Source organism: Salmo salar, chromosome ssa05 (genome assembly GCF_905237065.1).
Source record: "Salmo salar chromosome ssa05, Ssal_v3.1, whole genome shotgun sequence".
Lineage (NCBI taxonomy): Eukaryota > Metazoa > Chordata > Actinopteri > Salmoniformes > Salmonidae > Salmo > Salmo salar.
Genome location: NC_059446.1, coordinates 82,880,277 through 82,891,843, shown reverse-complemented (window position 1 = coordinate 82,891,843; position 11,567 = coordinate 82,880,277).

Here is an 11,567-nt window from a genome sequence, read left to right as displayed (position 1 = left end):
AGCGGCCGGCCCGAGAGCACTGCTTGACGTTTTGTTTGATGGTGCTTGCCAGAAAGCATGACCGGCCCATGTTATTTCTGGGCTGGTGTTCCCTGTCCCCCAGTGTGGAGGCAGAGCAGCGTGGGTGCAGGGCTGGCTGGGCTGGCTGGGCTGGGTGGCTGGCTGGCTGGCTGGCTGGGCTGGCTGGGCTAGCAGGGCTGGCTGGGCTGGCTGGGCTGCAGACTGTACTCACTGGCCGGGGTAGGCCGTCATTGTAAAATAAGAATTTGTTCTTAACTGACTTGTCTAGTTAAATAAGGTTAAGTAAAAAATGTATGAATAAAAAAAATACAATCACTGCTGCTCTCTCTGCTTGGACAGGTGGCCAGGCAGGCAGGCCACACCAACGGGACTGTAGACATGGACTATACAGCTTTACCTCCCAGCTCCTAGGTTTGGGTTCTGACTGGAGGTTTGGGTTCTGACTGGAGGTTTGGGTTCTGACTGGGAGTTTGGGTTCTGACTGGAGGTTTGGGTTCTGACTGGGGGTTTGGGTTCTGACTGGAGGTTTGGGTTCTGACTAGAGGTTTGGGTTCTGAGTGGGGGTTTGGGTTCTGACTGGAGGTTTGGGTTCTGACTGGGGGTTTGGGTTCTGACTGGAGGTTTGTGTTCTGACTGGGAGTTTGGGTTCTGACTGGAGGTTTGGGTTCTGACTAGAGGTTTGGGTTCTGAGTGGGGGTTTGGGTTCTGACTGGAGGTTTGGGTTCTGACTGGAGGTTTGGGTTCTGACTGGAGGTTTGTGTTCTGACTGGGAGTTTGGGTTCTGACTGGAGGTTTGGGTTCTGACTGGGAGTTTGGGTTCTGACTGGAGGTTTATGTTCTGACTGGGGATTTGGGTTCTGACTGGAGGTTTGGGTTCTGACTGGAGGTTTGGGTTCTGAGTGGGAGTTTGGGTTCTGACTGGAGGTTTGGGATCTGACTGGGGGTTTGGGTTCTGACTGGAGGTTTGTGTTCTGACTGGGAGTTTGTGTTCTAACTGGGGATTTGGGTTCTGACTGGGAGTTTGGGTTCTGACTAGAGGTTTGTGTTCTGACCGGGGGTTTGTGTTCTGACCGGAGGTTTGTGTTCTGACTGGAGGTTTGGGTTCAGTCTGGGTGTTTGGGTTCTGACTGGAGGTTTGTGTTCTGACTGGGGGTTTGGGTTCTGACTGGAGGTTTGGGTTCTGACTGGAGGTTTGGGTTCTGACTGGAGGTTTGTGTTCTGACTGGAGGTTTGGGTTCTGACTGGAGGTTTGGGTTCTGACTGGGGGTTTGGGTTCTGACTGGAGGTTTGTGTTCTGACTGGGGTTTTGGTTCTGACTGGGGTTTTGGGTTCTGACTGGAGGTTTGGGTTCTGACTGGGGGTTTGGGTTCTGACTGGGGGTTTGGGTTCTGACTGGAGGTTTGTGTTCTGACTGGGAGTTTGGGTTCTGACTGGAGGTTTGGGTTCTGACTGGGGTTTTGGTTCTGACTGGGGTTTTGGGTTCTGACTGGAGGTTTGGGTTCTGACTGGGGGTTTGGGTTCTGACTGGAGGTTTGGGTTCTGACTGGGGTTTTGGTTCTGACTGCGGTTTTGGGTTCTGACTGGAGGTTTGGGTTCTGACTGGGGGTTTGGGTTCTGACTGGAGGTTTGGGTTCTGACTGGGGGTTTGGGTTCTGACTGGGGTTTTGGTTCTGACTGGGGTTTTGGGTTCTGACTGGAGGTTTGTGTTCTGACCGGAGGTTTGTGTTCTGACTGGAGGTTTGGGTTCTGACTGGGGATTGGGTTCTGACTGGAGGTTTGTGTTCTGACTGGGGGTTTGGTTCTGACTGGGGGTTTGGTTCTGACTGGGGTTTTGGGTTCTGACTGGGGGTTTGGGTTCTGACTGGAGGTTTGGGTTCTGACTGGGGGTTTGGGTTCTGACTGGAGGTTTGGGTTCTGACTGGGGGTTTGGGTTCTGACTGGGGTTTTGGTTCTGACTGGGGGTTTGGGTTCTGACTGGAGGTTTGGGTTCTGACTGGGGGTTTGGGTTCTGACTGGGGTTTTGGTTCTGACTGGGGGTTTGTGTTCTGACTGGAGGTTTGGGTTCTGACTGGAGGTTTGGGTTCTGACTGGGGGTTTTGGTTCTGACTGGAGGTTTGTGTTCTGACTGGGGTTTTGGTTCTGACTGGGGTTTTGGGTTCTGACTGGAGGTTTGGGTTCTGACTGGGGGTTTGGGTTCTGACTGGGGGTTTGGGTTCTGACTGGAGGTTTGTGTTCTGACTGGGAGTTTGGGTTCTGACTGGAGGTTTGGGTTCTGACTGGGGTTTTGGTTCTGACTGGGGTTTTGGGTTCTGACTGGAGGTTTGGGTTCTGACTGGGGGTTTGGGTTCTGACTGGAGGTTTGGGTTCTGACTGGGGTTTTGGTTCTGACTGCGGTTTTGGGTTCTGACTGGAGGTTTGGGTTCTGACTGGGGGTTTGGGTTCTGACTGGAGGTTTGGGTTCTGACTGGGGGTTTGGGTTCTGACTGGGGTTTTGGTTCTGACTGGGGTTTTGGGTTCTGACTGGAGGTTTGTGTTCTGACCGGAGGTTTGTGTTCTGACTGGAGGTTTGGGTTCTGACTGGGGATTGGGTTCTGACTGGAGGTTTGTGTTCTGACTGGGGTTTTGGTTCTGACTGGGGTTTTGGTTCTGACTGGGGTTTTGGGTTCTGACTGGGGGTTTGGGTTCTGACTGGAGGTTTGGGTTCTGACTGGGGGTTTGGGTTCTGACTGGAGGTTTGGGTTCTGACTGGGGGTTTGGGTTCTGACTGGGGTTTTGGTTCTGACTGGGGGTTTGGGTTCTGACTGGAGGTTTGGGTTCTGACTGGGGGTTTGGGTTCTGACTGGGGTTTTGGTTCTGACTGGGGGTTTGGGTTCTGACTGGAGGTTTGGGTTCTGACTGGGGTTTTGGTTCTGACTGCGGTTTTGGGTTCTGACTGGAGGTTTGGGTTCTGACTGGGGGTTTGGGTTCTGACTGGAGGTTTGGGTTCTGACTGGGGGTTTGGGTTCTGACTGGGGTTTTGGTTCTGACTGGGGTTTTGGGTTCTGACTGGGGGTTTTGTGATGAAGATAAACAATGATGAAGCCTGATCAATGTACTGGGACCTGAGACCTGCTGGGCTGTGTCCCAAATAGCTCATATTCCCTATGCATTGCACTACTTTTGACCAGGGTCCATAGGGTTCTGGTCAAAAGTAGTGCACTATATAGGGAATAAGGTGCCGTTTGGGACACACTCCTGTCCCCCCCCCGTCAATCAGATTCTGACTTAAAATAAAAAATTATCCTAAAGTAACAAATGTTTGCATATGGTTTAAAGTAACAGTTGTGATGACAGTAGCATACTACCTGGACTACTATAGTGTCATCATAGACAATATAAATTAAAATAGCAGCAAGCATTGAGTCAAAGCATGTTTTGACTTGATACAGTATGCTGTTTCCCCTTGACGTTCAGCTAAAGGCAGTCCAAAACAGGGCTGTAGCCTAGCCACTGGGACCCAGTCATTACAATAACAACCAAGAATTGCAGGAATGGATACATTCTAGTGGGAATTATTACAATCCAGGCAGTCAAGAAAGAAACTCAGCTGTGTCATTGGGTTGTCATTTAAAACGACTGGGCAGAATCAAGGTCAAAGAAACACCCTAGTATCACTGCTAGGGCGGTGACTTGTTAGGGCGGTGACTTGTTAGGGCGGTGACTTGTTAGGGCGGTGACTTGTTAGGGCGGTGACTTGGCCATTTGGCCAACTAAACAGAGTGACTCCGAGGTGTTTTTGTGTACTTTTTCATGTACTACCTTTTGAAATACATGTTTAGTAAACGTATACAATTATCATTGACAACATAGTGAGGACTGTTGATGTTGTTGTTCAGCCAGCTAGTTGAGCAATTCTTCAATACAAATAATACTACTTTTATAATAATAGAAATAAAAAGATTAAAACCAAAACCAATTAGAAAGTTGGGCTGTTTTCTTGACATTTCACCACTGTACATTTTACAACATGATGACAAAACGTCCATTGCGGGTTTGGAATGAGTACCCCAGTCAGATGCTGTGATGATATTTACCAGTTGACCTGATTCTATCTTCCAAATATTATTCTAGTGCAACAGGGGCAGTCTTTAGAACAACAAAACGTTTTTTAAAGAAAAAATGCACTGCCAAAGAAAAACGTGCACATAAACTGTCCTCCCTTTATGTCCTGGGGGGTTGAAAGGAGAAAACTATTTACAAAGCAGGAAGATATTTGATCACCAGAGCCAAGGTCCAGAGTGTTTTAATGACCTGGTCCTATAGGTCCTGGGCTGGCTGCAGGCGAACTCAAACTGCAGAGGACCCAAATGGCATCCTCTTCCCTTTATAGTACACTACTTTTGACCAGAGCCCTATGTGCCCTATGGTCCCTGGTCAAAAGTAGTGCCCTATAAAGGGAATAGGGAGCCATTTGGGCAGCCTGCCAACCCTTGGGTCAGCGTTGAGGTGAAACAGATAAGACCATTGACTCTAATGAAAACCAGAGGGCCGGGTCCCAAGTCCGGCTAGCTAGAGGACTGGCCAAGTTTGCCATCTCCTTTCTCCTGGCTTTTTGTTTAGGGGGAGGGGGAGGGGTTGGAGGTTTCCATCCATGTTGAGCCTGAATTTGAAGAGAGAGAGGAGTTGGTGTGGAAGTTATTCCTTTACTGAGACCCTTCATTCAAACCAAGACCAGGGGTGGCTGGGCTGACTACACCACCAGACCCAGGGGTGGCTGGGCTGACTACACCACCAGGCCCAGGGGTGGCTGGGCTGACTACACCACCAGGCCCAGGGGTGGCTGGGCTGACTACACCACCAGACCCAGGGGTGGCAGGGCTGACTACACCACCAGGCCCAGGACTAGGGGTGGCTGGGCTGACTACACCACCAGGCCCAGGACTAGGGGTGGCTGGGCTGACTATACCACCAGGCCCAGGGCTGGCTGGGCTGACTACACCACCAGGCCCAGGACCAGGACCAGCCACTGCTGGGCTGACTACACACCCAAAGTAGTTCTACTTTGTAAACTCACTTTTGAGAAAAGGGCCTTTGAATGTTTGATACCTACTAGAGAGCTCTCCTTTGTCTACACACTTTCTTAAGCCAGCCCCACCCATCTCTTTAAGGATTCACATTATTACAATTTTTTGTTTAACTAGGCAAGTCAGTTAAGAACAAACTCTTATTTACAATGACGGCCTAGGAACAGTGGGTTAACTGCCTTGTTCAGGGGCAGAACGACAGATTTGACTTTGTCAGCTCAGTGATTCGATCTAACAACCTTTCGGTTACTGGCCCAACGCTCTAACCCCCAGGCTACCTGCCGCCCCATGACATGTGAGGTCATATGCTAAACAGTGACTAGTGTAGTAAAGATTAAGACTAACAGTGGTAGTAGCCTACAATAAGGAACAATTCCAGGTAAACAGAAAGTGTCCAGATAAAAATACTTTATAAATATTAGATGACGCTTACCCAGACACACTTGTCTAAATTGATGGGTCATGTGACATAAATGCTTTAACCCCAAGCCACATCCAGGGGTGGAAAAAAGTACTAAATTGTCATACTTGAGTAAAAGTATAAATCATTTCAAATTCCTTATATTAAACCAGACGGCACAATTGTATTTTTTTATTTATTATTTATTTATTGACGGAGAGCCAGGGGCACAATCAAAAGTAAAAGTAATTAATAGTAATTTCAAATTGATTATATTAAGCAAACCAGACGGCACAATTGTATATTCTCAATATTTATGTACGGATAGCCAGGGGCACACTCCAACACTCAGACATAATTTACAAACAAAGCATGTGTGTTTAGTGAGTCTGCCAGATCAGAGGCAGTAGGGATGACCAGGGATGTTCTCTTGATAAGTGTGTGAATTGGACAATTTTCCTGTCAAAATGTACTTTTGGGTGTCAAGTAAAATATATGGAGTAAAAAGTACATTATTTTCTTTAGGAATGTATTGAAGTAAAAGTTGCCAAAAATATAAATAGTAAAGTAATGTACAGACACTCCAAAAAACTACTTAAGTAGTACCAATTTGTAAGTCGCTCTGGATAAGAGCGTCTGCTAAATGACTTAAATGTAAATGTAAATGTACTTTAAAGTATTTTTACTTAAGTACTGGGCTGACTACACCACCAGGCCCAGGTTTGGCTGGGCTGACTTCACCACCAGACCCAGGACTAGGGGTGGCTGGGCTGACTACACCACCAGGCCCAGGACTAGGGGTGGCTGGGCTGACTACACCACCAGACCCAGGACTAGGGGTGGCTGGGCTGACTACACCACCAGGCCCAGGACTAGGGGTGGCTGGGCTGACTACACCACCAGACCCAGGACTAGGGGTGGCTGGGCTGGCTACACCACCAGACCCAGGACTAGGGGTGGCTGGGCTGACTACACCACCAGACCCAGGACTAGGGGTGGCTGGGCTGACTACACCACCAGGCCCAGGACTAGGGGTGGCTGGGCTGACTACACCACCAGGCCCAGGACTAGGGGTGGCTGGGCTGACTACACCACCAGACCCAGGACTAGGGGTGGCTGGGCTGACTACACCACCAGACCCAGGACTAGGGGTGGCTGGGCTGACTATACCACCAGGCCCAGGACTAGGGGTGGCTGGGCTGACTATACCACCAGGCCCAGGACTAGGGGTGGCTGGGCTGACTATACCACCAGGCCCAGGACTAGGGGTGGCTGGGCTGACTACACCACCAGACCCAGGACTAGGGGTGGCTGGGCTGATTACACCACCAGGCCCAGGACTAGGGGTGGCTGGGCTGACTACACCACCAGACCCAGGACTAGGGGTGGCTGGGCTGACTACACCACCAGGCCCAGGACCAGGGGTGGCTGGGCTGATTACACCACCAGGCCCAGGACTAGGGGTGGCTGGGCTGACTACACCTCCAGGCCCAGGACTAGGGGTGGCTGGGCTGACTATACCACCAGACCCAGGACTAGGGGTGGCTGGGCTGACTACACCACCAGGCCCAGGACCAGGGGTGGCTGGGCTGATTACACCACCAGGCCCAGGACTAGGGGTGGCTGGGCTGACTACACCTCCAGGCCCAGGACTAGGGGTGGCTGGGCTGACTAGACCACCAGACCCAGGACCAGGAGTGGCTGGGCTGACTACACCACCAGGCCTGGTAGTCCAGTTGAGCTCTGATACTGTTTGAAGTTCTGTGAGTGTTCCGCCGCCACACTGTTGGCCTGCTGGGCTTGGTTGCCATGACTACCCTAATTACCACACTTTACTGCCAAACTTTACAACACAGGAAAGGAGCCATTATATGTTTTGCTGGGCATTCGCCTCCCTTCTGGGGCACATGTCAAAGGTCATGCAATGGAACCCCAAATAATTTCACTTTGAGACATTCACTAGGTATCATATAGTACAAACACAACACTAACGAGAAGAGGGAGAGTTTGTATTTTATGCGTGATGTGGGAGAATGAAAGGAAATAATTGGGTACAAAGTAGAACTTTGATAACATCAACAGTTTTGGATGTTTGTTTTTCGTCTGTAGTTACTCAACTACACTGATGTCAATGGGAGATTTTTGCTGTTGACAAATTATTATCTGTAAGTCATTGCATATTTTTAGTCTGAATTCACCTCAATCAAACATCAATCAAAAACAGAGTATGTTGTGTTATATATTACAGGTGACATGCATGATGTCAAACATCTCTTAAAAGGGCCTGGTCCACTTACTCTGAGAAGGGGAACAAAGGGGTCCTACATGAAACGTACCCTTATAACAACAATCACACATCCACTTTCTTTGATTGTCAGGTTTATTTTGGCTACATCAAAGATCTACACGTCATTTAACCCAAATGACAAACTAATTAAGGGAAATACAGAGATGAGACCTATTCACAATCATTTACTTCTCAAAACCACTGAGAGAGGCTCTAGTATGAGCAAACCTCTCAATAACACTTACCCATAAAACTGCTTTTTCATCTAATGTAAAACATTAAATAATTGACCCAGAACTGAGTAATATACTAGAAATGAGTAACAGCACTGTTTTCCCATACAACTTCCGCTTCCAGTATATTCAGACATAGCCCATCGAGAGTTAATGCTGTGTGACACAGAAACAGAGTCATAATTGCATGTTTACTTCTGCTCGTGTAATGGCTGTGTAATGCTGTGGTACCCTACAGATGTAGGATCTTAATTTGATCAGTCTTTTGTTGCTGATAATTTCCCTACATATCTTCCTGCACAGCAGGAAATGCAAACTTGTATTTTAAGTTTAAAAAGGCTTCTAAAGTTTGTAATTTCCACTTTGAAATGTCAGACTTGATTTGCCCTAACAGAAAATATATCAACCACGAACAATAAAAGTCCATTAATTAGAATTCACATAATAATCCACATTTCATGTTGCTGCAGGATTATTTTCTTGCTGTAGAAAACTGGTCCAAATATCTGTCCCCTATCTCTCTCCGCAACCTAATCTAGACAATCAGTCGTACCACACTGTTTAGTTCCCAACCAGCGGAACATTAGACCCAGGATACTGCTGTTGCTGCTGTTGGTTCAACCAGCAGAACATTAGACCCAGGATACTATTGCTGCTGCTGTTGGTACAACCAGCAGAATATTAGACCCAGGATACTACTGCTGGTGCTGTTGATTCAACCAGTAGAACATTAGACCCAGAATACTACTGCTGCTGCTGTTGGTTCAACCAGCAGAACATTAGACCCAGGATACTACTGCTGTTGCTGTTGATTCAACCAGCGGAACATTCGACCCAGGATACTACCGCTGCTGCTGTTGGTACAACCAGCGGAACATTAGACCCAGGATACTACTGCTGTTGCTGTTGGTTCAACCAGCGGAACATTAGACCCAGGGTACTACTACTGCTGCTGTTGGTTCAACCAGTAGAACATTAGACGTACTACTGCTGCTGCTGTTGGTTCAACCAGCGGAAGATTAGACCCAGGATACTACTGCTGCTGCAGTTGGTTCAACCAGCGGAACATTAGACCCAGGATACTACTGCTGTTGCTGTTGGTTCAACCAGCGGAACATTAGACTCAGGATACTACTGCTGCTGCTGTTGGTACAACCAGCAGAATATTGGACCCAGGATACTACTGCTGCTGCTGTTGGTTCAACCAGTAGAACATTAGACCCAGGATACTACTGCTGTTGCTGTTGGATCAACCAGCAGAACATTAGACCCAGGATACTAATGCTGTTGCTGTTGGTACAACCAGCAGAATATTAGACCCAGGATACTACTGCTGCTGCTGTTGGTTCAACCAGTAGAACATTAGACCCAGGATACTAATGCTGCCGCTGTTGGTTCAACCAGCGGAACAGTCGACCCAGGATACTACTGCTGTTGCTGTTGGTTCAACCAGCGGAACATTAGACCCAGGATACTACTGCTGCTGCTGTTGGTACAACCAGCAGAACATTAGACCCAGGGTACTACTACTGCTGCTGTTGGTTCAACCAGTAGAACATTAGACGTACTACTGCTGCTGTTGTTGGTTCAACCAGCGGAACATTAGACCCAGGATACTACTGCTGTTGCTCTTGGTTCAACAGCGGAACATTAGACCCAGGATACTACTGCTGTTGCTGTTGGTTCAACCAGCGGAACATTCGGCCCAGGATACTACTGCTGCTGCTGTTGGTACAACCAGCAGCATATTAGACCCAGGATACTACTGCTGCTGCTGTTGATTCAACCAGTAGAACATTAGACCCAGGATACTACTGCTGCTGCTGTTGGTTCAACCAGTAGAACATTAGACCCAGGATACTACTGCTGTTGCTGTTGGTTCAACCAGCGGAACATTAGACCCAGGGTACTACTACTGCTGCTGTTGGTTCAACCAGTAGAACATTAGACGTACTACTGCTGCTGCTGTTGGTTCAACCAGCGGAAGATTAGACCCAGGATACTACTGCTGCTGCAATTGGTTCAACCAGCGGAACATTAGACCCAGGATACTACTGCTGTTGCTGTTGGTTCAACCAGCGGAACATTAGACTCAGGATACTACTGCTGCTGCTGTTGGTACAACCAGCAGAATATTGGACCCAGGATACTACTGCTGCTGCTGTTGGTTCAACCAGTAGAACATTAGACCCAGGATACTACTGCTGTTGCTGTTGGATCAACCAGCAGAACATTAGACCCAGGATACTAATGCTGTTGCTGTTGGTACAACCAGCAGAATATTAGACCCAGGATACTACTGCCGCTGCTGTTGGTTCAACCAGTAGAACATTAGACCCAGGATACTACTGCTGTTGCTGTTGGATCAACCAGCAGAACATTAGACCCAGGATACTAATGCTGTTGCTGTTGGTACAACCAGCAGAACATTCGGCCCAGGATACTACTGCTGCTGCTGTTGGTACAACCAGCAGCATATTAGACCCAGGATACTACTGCTGCTGCTGTTGATTCAACCAGTAGAACATTAGACCCAGGATACTACTGCTGCTGCTGTTGGTTCAACCAGTAGAACATTAGACCCAGGATACTACTGCTGTTGCTGTTGATTCAACCAGTGGAACATTAGACCCAGGATACTACCGCTGCTGCTGTTGATTCAACCAGTGGAACATTAGACCCAGGATACTACCGCTGCTGCTGTTGGTTCAACCCGCAGAATATTAGACCCAGGATACTACTGCTGCTGCTGTTGGTTCAACCAGCGGAACATTAGACTCAGGATACTACTGCTGCTGCTGTTGGTTCAACCAGCAGAATATTAGACCCAGGATACTACTGCTGCTGCTGTTGGTTCAACCAGCGGAACATTCGACCCAGGATATACCATCAAAGGGTAAATTGACAAGATGGGGTAAAATGCATTATGGAGAATGGTCTATAGAAAAGGATTTGATTAAAATATAATAAAATAGATTTGATTATACTGTAAATTAATAGAGCAACTCAAAGGAACTTGGAGCTAATTCATTACCAATGCTTTGAGACATTTCTCCTGATGAATTAATTAATTAATGACATTTTTATTTTCGTGTCAAATCGCCAATTGGCAACTCATCCCTTATGGGATTAATTGACACATAAACAAATATTACAACAATTCACTATGGTAATTAAATTATCATTATTCTTCCGGTGTTCTCTGCATTGTGCATCACATAAAGAGTGAAAAAAAAGTAAGGTAAAAATCACTACATAATAGTAAATTACATCCCCAGAGCAGTAAAATAATATACATACATAAATAAAAAGATAAATAAATACAGAATTTTTTTAAAAAAAGAAACAGAAGTCTGGCACAAAGAGAAGATTCATATGGGAGACAATACACAATCTACATACACACGCCACTAACCACATAGTAGCAAAATCTTTTTGGGGTTATGATTTAATTATAGGTAGCCTTTTTAAATTTTATTACAGGCTTTATTTAAATATTCCGCAAACGGAATATTTACACTGTACACTGATAGCCATAAACAGCCATTATTTCAGTCCTACAG